We start from the raw sequence: 12,723 nt of genomic DNA, 5'->3' as shown, positions 1-12,723 counted from the left end.
TGCTTCAGCCTCTTGTGTGACCTTGGTTCATGTGCATTGGCGATGGCACCCATGTTGTCACAGTAGATGACTAGTGGGTCCAATGCACTAGGAACCACACCGAGCTCTACAATGAACCTCTTCATCCATACCGCTTCTGATGAAGCCTCCGAAGCCGCTATGTATTCCGATTCTGTTGAGGATTTCGCCACCGTGCACTGCTTCGAGCTTGCCCAGCCATCGCAGCACCATTCAATATAAACACGTACCCAGACTGAGACTTAGAGTCATCAGGATCAGTGTTCCAACTTGCATCGGTGTAACTTGTTACAACGAGCTCTTGGTCACCTCCATAACAAAGAAACATATCCTTAGTTCTTTTCAAGTACTTTAGGATATTCTTGACCGCTGTCCAGTGTTCCATTCCTGGATCACTTTGATATCTGCTAGTTAAACTAACAGCATGTGCTATATCCGGTCTAGTACATAGCATGGCATACATGATAGAGCCTACTGCCGAGGCATAGGGGATCTGACTCATCCTTTCTCTTTCTTCTGCCGTAGCCGGTCCTTGAGTCTTACTCAAGACCTTGCCTGGTAACATAGGTAAGAATCCTTTCTTACTTTCGTCCATTCTAAACTTCTTTAGAATCTTGTCCAGATATGTACTCTGTGATAGCCCTATTAGACGTCTTGATCTATCTCTATAAATCTTGATGCCTAATATATACGATGCTTCACCAAGGTCTTTCATTGAAAAACTATTATTCAAATAACCTTTTACACTGCTTAATAGTTCTATATCATTCCCAATCAATAATATGTCATCTACATATAATATCAGGAACGCTACAGAGCTCCCACTCACTTTCTTGTAAATACAGGCCTCTCCATGACACTGTATAAACCCGAAGTCTTTGATCACCTTATCAAAGTGTCGGTTCCAACTTCTTGATGCTTGCTTCAGTCCATAGATTGAACGCTGAAGTTTGCATACTTTGTCAGCATTTTTAGGATCGACAAAACCTTTGGGTTGTACCATATACAACTCTTCCTCAATGTCTCCATTAAGGAACGCCGTTTTGACATCCATCTGCCAAATCTCATAATCGAAAAATGCAGCTATTGCTAACAAAATCCTCACAGATTTTAGCTTTGCTACAGGTGAGAAAGTCTCATCGTAGTCAACACCTTGAATTTGTCGGAAACCCTTTGCGACAAGTCGAGCTTTATAGACAGTAATATTACCATCAGCATCTGTTTTTCTCTTGAAGATCCATTTATTCTCGACAGCCTTTCGGCTATCAGGTAAGTCTACCAAAGTCCATACTTTGTTATCATACATGGATCCCATTTCGGATTTCATGGCTTCTTGCCATTTGTTGGAATTTGGGCTCATCATCGCTTCTTCATACGTCGCAGGGTCTTCATCATTGTTATCCACAATCATGACATTTAGACAAGGATTATACCAATCAGGAGTGGCACGTTCCCTTGTCGATCTGCGAGGTTCAGTAGCTATCTCATTTGAAGTTTCATGATCATTATCATTAGCTTCCTCTGTTGCCGGTGTAGGCGGTACAGGAACATCTTCCCAAGATCGCTACTCTGATCAACGAGTAGAGATTCTTCAATCTCATCGAGTTCTACTTTTCTTCCAGTCACTTCTTTAGTGAGAAATTCTTTCTCAAGAAAAGTTCTGTTCTTAGCAACAAAGATCTTGCCTTCGGATCTGTGATAGAAAGTGTACCCTATAGTTTCCTTAGGGTATCCTATGAAGACGCATTTCTCCGCTTTGGGTTCTAGCTTGTCCAGTTGTAACTTTTTTACATAGGCTTCGCAACCCCAAACTTTAAGGAACGACAGCTTAGGTTTCTTATTAAACCATAATTCATACGGTGTCGTTTCAACGGATTTTGATGGTGCTCTATTTAAAGTGAATGCGGCTGTCTCTAATGCATAACTCCAAAATGATAACGGTAAATCAGTAAGAGACATCATAGAACGAACCATATCTAAGAGAGTTCGATTACGACGTTCGGACACACCGTTTCGTTGTGGTGTTCCCGGCGGTGTCAATTGTGAAAGTATTCCGCATTTCTTTAAATGCATGCCAAACTCATAACTCAGATATTCACCTCCGCGATCAGATCGTAGAAATTTAATCTTCTTGTTACGTTGATTTTCTACTTCACTTTGGAATTCCTTAAACTTCTCGAAAGTTTCGGATTTATGTTTCATTAAATAGATATACCCATATCTACTCAAATCATCTGTGAAGGTTAGAACATAACGATAACCACCGCGCGATGCTACACTCATTGGTCCGCACACATCTGTATGTATGATTTCCAATAAGTCAGTAGCTCGCTCCATCATACCCGAGAATGGAGTCTTAGTCATTTTTCCCATCAGACATGCTTCGCATCTATCAAGTGACTCAAAGTCAAGTGATTCAAGTAATCCATCGGTATGGAGTTTCTTCATGCGTTTCACTCCAATATGACCAAGACGACAGTGCCACATATAAGTAGAATTATCACTTAATTTAATTCGCTTAGCATCAATGTTATGTATATGTGTATCGCTACTATCGAGATCTAACAGAAATAAGCCATTCTTTTCAGGTGCTCGACCATAAAAGATATTATTCATAAAAATAGAACAACCATTATTCTCAGACTTGAATGAATAACCGTCTTGCATTAAACAAGATCCAGATATAATGTTCATGCTCAACGTGGGTACAAAATAGCAATTATTTAGGCTTAAAACTAATCCCGAAGGTAGATGTAGAGGAAGTGTGCCGACAACGATCACATCGACTTTGGATCCATTTCCAACGCGCATCGTCACTTCATCCTTCAGTAGTCTTCGTTTATTCTTTAGTTCCTGTTTCGAGTTACAAATATGAGCAACCGAACCAGTATCAAATACCCAGGTACTAGTACGAGAACCAGTGAGATAAACATCTATAACATGTATATCAGATATACCTTCTTTCTTCTTCTTGACAAGGCCGCTCTTCAGATCCGCCAAATACTTGGAGCAATTACGCTTCCAGTGTCCCTTCTCCTTGCAGTAATAGCACTCAGCATCAGGCTTAGGGCCAGCCTTAGGTTTCACAGGAGGCGTGGCATCTTTCTTGCCACTCTTCTTGTTCTTGCCTTTAGACTTGCCCTGTTTCTTGAAGCTGGTGGTCTTGTTGACCATCAACACTTGTGCTCTTTCTTAATTTCAATCTCAGCTGATTTTAGCATGGCGAAGAGTTCAGGTAACTCTTTGTTCATGTTCTGCATATTGTAATTCATCACAAAGTTCTTATAACTAGGTGGCAGTGATTGAAGGACACGATTAATCCCCAGTCTGTTAGGAATCACTATTCCCAAGTCACTGAGTTTCTTCGCATGCCCGGTCATGGCGAGCATGTGCTCACTAACGGAGCTGCCTTCTTCCATCATGCAGCTGAAGAAGTGTTTCGATGCTTCATAGCATTCCACGGCCGCATGAGTCTCAAAGATAGTTTTCAACTCATTGATTAACTCATGTGGATCGTGGTGCTCAAAACGTTTTTGAAGATCGGCTTCCAGACTGCACAGGATGGCACACTGAACTTGAGAGTACCGAGTTTTCCGAGTCGCGTAAACATTCTTTACTTCATCGGTTTCAGTTTCTGCAGGAGGGTCACCTAGCGGTGCATCAAGCACATATTGCAGGTTTCCGCCATTGAGGAAGATCCTCACATGACGGAACCAGTCGGTGAAGTTGCTACCGTTGCTCTTAAGCTTTTCTTTCTCTAGGAACTGGTTAAAATTGATTGGGGACGCCATATCTACAACATATTTGCAATAGTTTAGACTAATGTTTATGACAAATTGAGTTCAAATTTTAATTTAACAAAATTAAAAACTAGGTGAACTCCCACTCAAAACAATATCCCTCGCATTGTCTTAGTGATCACACGAACCAAATCCATCACACCTATGCCCGATCATCACGAGACAAGATGTAATTTCAATGGCGAACACTCAAAGTGTTCATCATATCAATCATATGATTCATGCTCTACCTTTCGGTATCACGTGTTCCGAGACCATGTCTGTACATGCTAGGCTCGTCAAGGCCACCTTAGTATCCGCATGTGCAAAACTGACTTGCACCCGTTGTATGCACTTGTTGATTCTATCACACCCGATCATCACGAGATGCTTCGAAACGACAAGTCTTGGCAACGGTGCTACTAAGGATGAACACTTTATTATCTTGAAATTTTAGTGAGAGGGATCATCTTATAATGCTACCGTCGCGATCTAAGCAAAATAAGATGCATAAAAAGGATTAACATCACATGCAGTTCATATGTGATATGATATGGCCCTTTTGTCTTTGCGCCTTTGATCTTCATCTTCAAAGCACGGACATGATCTCCATCATCAACGGGCATGATCTCCATCATCGTCGGCGTAGCGTCAAGGTCAATGGCGCCGTCTTCATGATTGTTCTCCATGTAGCAACTATTACAACTACTTTGAAATACTACTCAACATGAAATTTAAAGACAACCATAAGGCTCCTGCCGGTTGCCACAATACAATAATGATCATCTCATACCTAGTCATCATCACATTATGGCCATATCACATCACCAAACCCTGCAAAAACAAGTTAGACGTTCTCTAATTTGGTTTGCATATTTTACGTGGTTTAGGGTTTTCGAGTGAGATCTAATCTACCTACGAACATGAACCACAGCGGTGATACTAGTGTTGTCAATAGAAGAGTAAATTGAATCTTCACTATAGTAGGAGAGACAGACACCCGCAAAGCCACTTATGCAATACAAGTTGCATGTCAAGCGTGGAGCAAATCTCATGAACGCGGTCATGTAAAGTTAGCCCGAGCCGCTTCATCCCACTATGCCACAAAGATGCAAAGTACTCAAGCTAAAGATAACATAAGCATCAACGCCCACAAAACCATTGTGTTCTACTCGTGCAACCATCTATGCATAGACACGGCTCTGATACCACTGTAGGAAAACGTAGCATAGAAAACAAAAAATTTCCTACCGCGAACACGCAATCCAAGCCAAGATGCAATCTAGAAGACGGTAGCAACGAGGGGATTATCGAGTCTCACCCTTGAAGAGATTCCAAAGCCTACAAGATGAGGCTCTTGTTGCTGCGGTAGACGATCACTTGCCGCTTGCAAAAGCGCGTAGAAGATCTTGATCACGGCGCCACGAACGGGCATCACCTCCGTACTCGGTCACACGTTCGGTTGTTGATGAAGACGACGTCCACCTCCCCGTTCCAGCGGGCAGCGGAAGTAGTAGCTCCTCTTGAATCCGACAGCACGACAGCGTGGTGTCGGTGGCGGTGGAGAAATCCGGCGGAGCTTCGCTAAGCGTGCGGGATATGGTGGAGGAGCGGGGCGGCTAGGGTTTGGGGAGAGGGGGTGGCCGGCCACTATAGGGGGCGGCCAGGTTGTGGTCTTGGTGTGGCCGGCCCCCTCCCCTTGGCCCCTCATTATATAGGTGGAAGCCCCAAGTGTTGGACTACAAGTCTCCGAATAAGACCCGAACCCAAAACCTTCCATATGGTGGGAAACCTTCCCAAGCTAGGACTCCCACTAGAGGTGGGAGTTCCACCTTCCATATGGGGGGGGTGGCCGGCCCCCTAAGGGGGAGTCCACTTGGGACTCCACCCCCACTAGGGTTGGCCGACCATGGAGGTGGAGTCCCATGTGGACTCCACCTTCCTAGGTGGTTTCTTCCGGACTTTTCTAGAACCTTCTAGAACCTTCCATAGAACCTTCCGCATCATTTTAATTCACATAAAATGACATCCTATATATGAATCTTATTCTCCGGACCATTCCGGAACTCCTCGTGATGTCCGGGATCTCATCCGGGACTCCGAACAAATATTCGAACTCCATTCCATATTCAAGTTCTACCATTTCAACATCCAACTTTAAGTGTGTCAGCCTACGGTTCGCGAACTATGCAGACATGGTTGAGTACTCACTCCGACCAATAACCAATAGCGGGATCTGGAGATCCATAATGGCTCCCACATATTCAACGATGACTTTAGTGATCGAATGAACCATTCACATACGATACCAATTCCCTTTGTCACGCGATATTTTACTTGTCCGAGGTTTGATCATCGGTATCACACTATACCTTGTTCAACCTCGTCTCCTGACAAGTACTCTTTACTCGTACCGTGGTATGTAGTCTCTTATGAACTTATTCATATGCTTGCAAGACATTAGACGACATTCCACCGAGAGGGCCCAGAGTATATCTATCCGTCATCGGGATGGACAAATCCCACTGTTGATCCATATGCCTCAACTCATACTTTCCGGATACTTAATCCCACCTTTATAACCACCCATTTACGCAGTGACGTTTGATGTAATCAAAGTACCTTTCCGGTATAAGTGATTTACATGATCTCATGGTCATAAGGACTAGGTAACTATGTAACGAAAGCTAATAGCAAATAACTTAATGACGTGATCTTATGCTACGCTTAAATGGGTGTGTCCATTACATCATTCATATAATGATATAATCTTGTTATTAATAACATCCAATGTTCATGATTATGAAACTAATCATCTATTAATCAACAAGCTAGTTAAGAGGCTTACTAGGGACTCTTTGTTGTTTACATATCACACATGTATCAATGTTTCGGTTAATACAATTATAGCATGGTATATAAACATCTATCATAAACATAAAGATATATAATAACCACTTTTATTATTGCCTCTTGGGCATATCTCCAACAAAAACATCATAGTATTTGTGGTCTGACGGAGAAGATGTACTGTAATAAAACGTGAGAGTTAGACTAGTCATAGTGGGAAGTAACAAAGAGTAGTAACATGCACATGTTACTACTCTATGTTACTACCTTCATAGTGGTTAGTAACATCAAAGTATAGTATCATAGATGCCTTCATTAATTAGCTTGTAGACTCATTGTATCTTGGGAAGTGTGATGTTACAGTAACTAGCTATGTTACTATGTTCTCCTCTCTTCGAATTAATTCACTGCCACATAAGCAAATTTGCTGAGTTGGATACTTAGTTAGTAGTGAAGTTACTCCCACTATGAGTAGTCTTAGTAAATGAGGCAAAAGGTCGGTCCTAGCAGATTTAGTACAAGAGGCAAAAGGTCGCTGCTAGAATATCCTGATGGTGTGGTGGGAGAGTTGCATTGAAGAGAGTATTTAGTCAACAGAGTATAAATGAAGGAAAAAATGAACAAAAAGAAGTATGCATGACAATTGTGATGAGGTGGCATAACTGCATGTTGAGAGATATAACTTTGTGGGATGATCTTTTTAGTTATATAGGAGGAGTGATGTTTTGGTTCCTGGGTGCATATGCTCCCTTTAGTTTGAACTGCAATTTTGATATATTTTAAAATGTCAAAAAATTTCAAACAAAAAATTCGCATGTATATCTTGACATGCTAAGCACGCAGAAAGTCTTTCCATGAAAAATCAACTTGTAGTTTGACCTGTGTAAAAAGGACAAAATTTAGTGCTAAAAATAAGGTTTTTTGTGAGACTTATTTTATCTTTTTTACACCGACCACAAAAAATATCGGATTTTCATGAAACTGCACGAACGGACATAGGTTGTCGAGATGTACATGCGAAATTTTTTGTTAAATTTTTTTGACAATTAGAAATATATTTTTTGGGTGGAGGGAGCATATGCACCCAAGAGCCGAATTGAATTTCCGATTAGTTAGCCTTGAGATTACAAACAACTATTAATCTTCAGTTTGTCATGTTGTTCTGTCTATTTTAGCGTACAAGTGGAATCCTGTTGTATCGATTTTGTCTCGATATACTAAATATACAACAATAGGTATCATAATATGAGTAAGATACGTATCAGATTGTGACACCAGCACGGTACGTCTTCTATTTGCCACGGTAATGTCGTAAAATTGTAAGATACTACGATACGTATCTAGATTCTGACAACCACGTAAAAAGTGTGTCTTCTGTCATCAAGACGAGACAATTAACCAATTATTCTTCCAATGTAAGTTAGCTAGGTCTATATGGTCAGCCGTCCAAATAGGGTCTACCTTATACCCACCACGTAGTGTTGTCAATTTATTTGGCAACTGGCTCGATGGTGTGGATGTTAGGTTTAAACGTCTTATTAGGATGAGAGCGATTGCAATTATCTGGTCTCTATGGCTATGTAGAAATGACAAGATTTTCAATAATATTTCTTCTTCTTTTTTGCAGGTCATCTACCGATGCACGGCTTTGCTCCGCTCATGGATACCGTTGCAGCGTGTCGAGCAGCGGGACCTCTTTACGGAGGTGTCTTCACGGTTGGAGGATACGGCGAGGGATATTTTCTCCCAACATGGGTGGCAGCGTGACCTTAGGCTAGATCCTCCTAGCTAGTCTATGTTTCTGTCTTTTGAACCTTATTTTTTCATTTGAACACCTTCCTGGTTTTGTAACGAATTTATGTGCGGTTGTGTGCATCTTAGTTATGCAGAGGCCGGGTCTATTGCACAAGTAATGAAGTGCCCATTTTCGAAAAAAAAAGATTCTGACAACCATGCTTACCAGTTCAACCTCACATTGAGTTGTTTTACCTTCTTCGGGTGGTATTAGCATGTAGGTTACTAAAGATGTTGGATTGTTGGGCTTTTCAAAACTTACACGTTCTTGAAGCTAAAGGATGTCCTTACGTTTGATTGATGCAGTTTTAGAGCTCCCCCATTGACCAAATCTTGAACTCGAGATGTGCATACTCTCCTCCTTTTACTCTTTCATAGTATTAGGTTGTTTGTTTGATTTGCTAGGCCTGAACAACATCCCTTAAAATTAGTTGAATCCAAACCTCTAGAGTGCCTAGATCACTGCCAAAGGGCAAAAGGACACTTTTGGTCGCAAGAATTAATTGTCACATAGTTCACGATTTAATTGTGCAATTTTAAGAGATCATATTTTAATACCGAGCCTAAATTCGATCAACGCACCAGTATTTTTACTAGTAGACAAAAAATATATTACGCGGGGAGAAGTACTCGACTTCGCGACCTTATGGAAGCTCCTGGGCACCTACCGACAACGGCAAACCAAGCTCTTTAATAAGTACAACATATGTTGCCTATTTGGCCAAAGATTGGAGTTTCAGTTTAAATTTAGACAAAAAAATTATTGGTATCAGTATTTCTCAAGGTGAAGGAATTTCCTGTTTCTGATTGGTTTTCGAAATTCTCGTACGAGGAAAAAAAAACAGTCTGTAGGGTACAAAAGCTGAATTTTTGTTTGGGTGTCCTCAACACCGCGAAACCTAATACTGACTCTTCCAGTGTTACAGAACTAAATAAAAAGGTCTAGTAAGTGGTTACACTTCCAATATTACAGAACTCAATTTTTTTGGCACCCGCGGCGGTGATCCAAAGATTTGAAACATAATATTGAATCTTGTATGTTCCTGAAATTGCTACGTACGACCAGTAAGTATTGTTCGTTGAGTAAGAGCCAAGCGTGCAAGCAATAATTCTATCAGTAAGCAACTGATGCCATTAACCATTCATGTATCATATGAGTGGCTCTGAATCATCCATGTCCACTTGCCATACCTAGCTATACACCGGACAAGCAAGCGTTTGCATTTTTGGTTCATTAGCTAGCTGGAGAACGTCAGTACGCCGCATCCAAAAGAAGCTAATGTAACCTGCAGGAAGAAATAAATGCATCTGCTCGACGCTAGATTGCCAGAATAGAAGCCGCTCGCCATGACGGGACCAAGCCTAGCATCGACACAGGCTGGAATGCATACTTGAAAGAAAGAAAAACAGTGGGATGCTCAGTCTTCTTCGTAGCTAAGCAATCAAAGAACTCCATGATTCTTTCTAACAGGCATACATCAGCTCTCATCGGACCGATACTATTGCATAAAGGAACGTGTACGAAACCGAAGCCTCACGCTAGTTTAGTGATCACGAACACGCGTATTCAGTCGTTGAATAAGAGTTAGAGAGATGAATACCACATCCAACTGAAATTTTGAGGATCCAAAAGGCAGAATACAGAATTAAGTCTGTCCAAGAAGCAGTGGATTAGGTCAAAAATCGATCGCACGAGTGATCAACCAGCTATGCTCGTGCTCGTGGGTATGTTAGCGAGAATCAATGCTCTTATGGAAGAGAATCCACTGCAGAAATAATAATGAGCGACAGAGTGATCGAAAGAACTCAGGACTCAAGAGTCAAGACTCAGCAGAGTTTGTCACTGGTTTGTTTGTTTGTTTGTGCGAGTGGTGAACAGGTGTGCACGAAAGCTAAGTGATGGTCCACTCACGACGATCTTGCCTACATAAACAGGCCTGCACCTGCGTCTAAAACCCACAACCAGTACAGCACTCAGCAAAGCCAACAAACAAGCTTCACCAGGCTATGGCTGCCATGGCCGAGCGCCTCGCACTCGCCTTCCTGCTCGCGGCGGCCGTCGTTCAGGCGGCATCGGCGGTGAACACCACGCTGACCCTGCACAACCTCTGCCCGTTCACCGTGTACCCACTGGTCACCGCCAACGGAGGCCTCCCCTCCATCGCCGACAACAAACTCCAGCTCGATGCGAACGGCCTCGCCTACTTCCCCATCCCGCCCACCTCCTGGTCCGGGCGCGTGGTGGCGCGCACCCTCTGCTCGTCCCCGACGAACTGCCAGACGGGGATGGCGCCGCCGGTGACGGTGGTGCAGCTGGTCGTGCACTCGGCCGAGGCAGGGCCCGGGGCGGACCTGGCGACCTACAGCGTGAGCCTCACGGACGGGTTCAACGTGGGCGCGGCGGTGAGCCCGCAGTTCGTCGGCGGCGGGCAGTGCCCGGTGCTGGGCTGCCCGGTGAACCTCAACGATGGGTGCCCCGCGGACCAGCGCATCATCGGCAACGGCGGCGTGGTGCTGGCGTGCAAGGGGGACTACAGCTACTTCAAGAAGCGGTGCCCGCTGACGCGGGTGGGCGGGAGAGACGTGGAGCCCGTCCCGCAGAGCTGCCGCGCGCCCCGCGAGCTCAAGGTCGTCTTCTGCCCGACCACCATCTGATCTGACCATGGTCGGCGCCGCATCCGCCCAGACGGAGCTCGCGCGTCGTCGGCGACAGCTAGCTGGTCATTAATTAGTGTGCCGTTAGAGCATGCGTAAGGTGCTGTGTCGTGTTGCGTAAGGTGCTGTGTTGTGGAACGAAAATAATCCTCGTAATACACATGTGTCCCGGCCGTATATTTGCTCGCTTTTTTTTTGTTGAGAAACCGTATACCCGGCCGTATATATGCTTGCTTTTTTTTCGTTGAGAAACCGTATATTTGCAGGTACTCCGCTTGCGGATTTTTCTTTACTACTAGTACAAATGCCCGTGCGTTGCCACGGGTCCTCAAATTTTATTTTTCAATGCACATATATAATTCACAACTCACATGTAAAAATTCAAAAGAATGATATTAGATTTCTAAGTGGGTAAATAGAGTAGAAAAGTAGAACTTAAATCCAATCATTGTGATGGAGTGCTTCCGTTGTAAGGATCCCGCTGCCGCGGTGAATAGCAGGCATACAACCATACCCTGGCCAACTTTTCTAATAAATGGTTCATATGAAGGTTTTTAAAGCATAGTAAGAGCAAGGATAATAAGTCCTAATCAGCTAGCTACAAGGATTAAAATAACATATTATTGCTTAGTTGGAGGAGAGAGAAGAGGAGTTGGCTCTCATGCAAGAGCTAGCTCTATCACGTGCTTCTAGGTACTTTGTGAGAGTGAAATGTGGGCCACATATTGATAAATTATGGCATGTTTATAGCTCATTATTATAAATGTTGGCTCTAAATTGTCTATAGATGACATGACACTTGGCTTATATCCAACAGTTGGCTATACTATTGAACTTGCTCTAAGGTTGGTCTATCTTGCTTATTAAATGAGGCAAAGATGCGCCTTTTTTAAAAGTAAGGAAGAAAGGAATTGCCTGCTAATTTTAGCCGAATCCAAGGAAACACTAAGATTACAACACCAACACCATACATGGCCGTCACGGGACATGGAAGCCTTCCACTGTATAACCACTCGCCCAAATCTGCAGATTAACTGGGGACCGCTCATTCTCCCCCCATCTCGCTCTTGACCCTCTACAGTACCTGAGTTCCTCCACTTTCTCACCGGGCCTCTCCTTCTTCCTCTCTGCCGGAGTTGGAGGGGAGATAGCGCCGGAGTAGTTAGGTGTAGATTTAGAGCCAACATTGTGTGGCGGCGACAAATCAAAGCCGCCCTCCGGACTTCAACAACCTCTAGGCGTACTTGCCAGTTCGGAGGCCCTTCGGTCAGGCCGTAGTTGGCTCCCACCTCCACACTCCAAGTGGTTCTGTCCCCGGTGGTGTGGAGGTTGGCTCCGGCGAGCCTTGCGGTGGTGGAGCAGGAGCTGGACTCGATCGAGTTTTCTCTCTTTATTCTGAGGTCCTTGGTGCAAAGTGTAAGGGTCATGTTGTAATTCTTGCTTTCTTTGGGGCCCTTTCTGCAAAATGTATCAAGGAATAAGACGCACTCGTTTTACGTGCTTTTTGACCAAGAATTACTTCAAATAGATAAAGATTGTTTGTATGAAATTAATATCATTAAAAATGCTTTTCAATACGAATCCAACAATACTAAATACATATAATATAATTTAGATTTTGTTGCTC

The 12,723-nt window shown here is 43.3% G+C and overlaps 1 pseudogene; it reads left to right on the top strand.

The window, feature by feature from the left end:
* The first annotated feature begins 10,410 nt into the window (after window positions 1-10,410).
* Window positions 10,411-11,252, top strand: LOC127304635 (osmotin-like protein; annotated as a pseudogene).
* The last annotated feature ends 1,471 nt before the right edge of the window (window positions 11,253-12,723 follow it).

The sequence above is a fragment of the Lolium perenne genome, chromosome 5 (genome assembly GCF_019359855.2).
Source record: "Lolium perenne isolate Kyuss_39 chromosome 5, Kyuss_2.0, whole genome shotgun sequence".
NCBI lineage: Eukaryota > Viridiplantae > Streptophyta > Magnoliopsida > Poales > Poaceae > Lolium > Lolium perenne.
The sequence above is the reverse complement of the archived record's forward strand: the minus strand, read 5'-3'. Positions and strand labels throughout refer to the sequence as shown.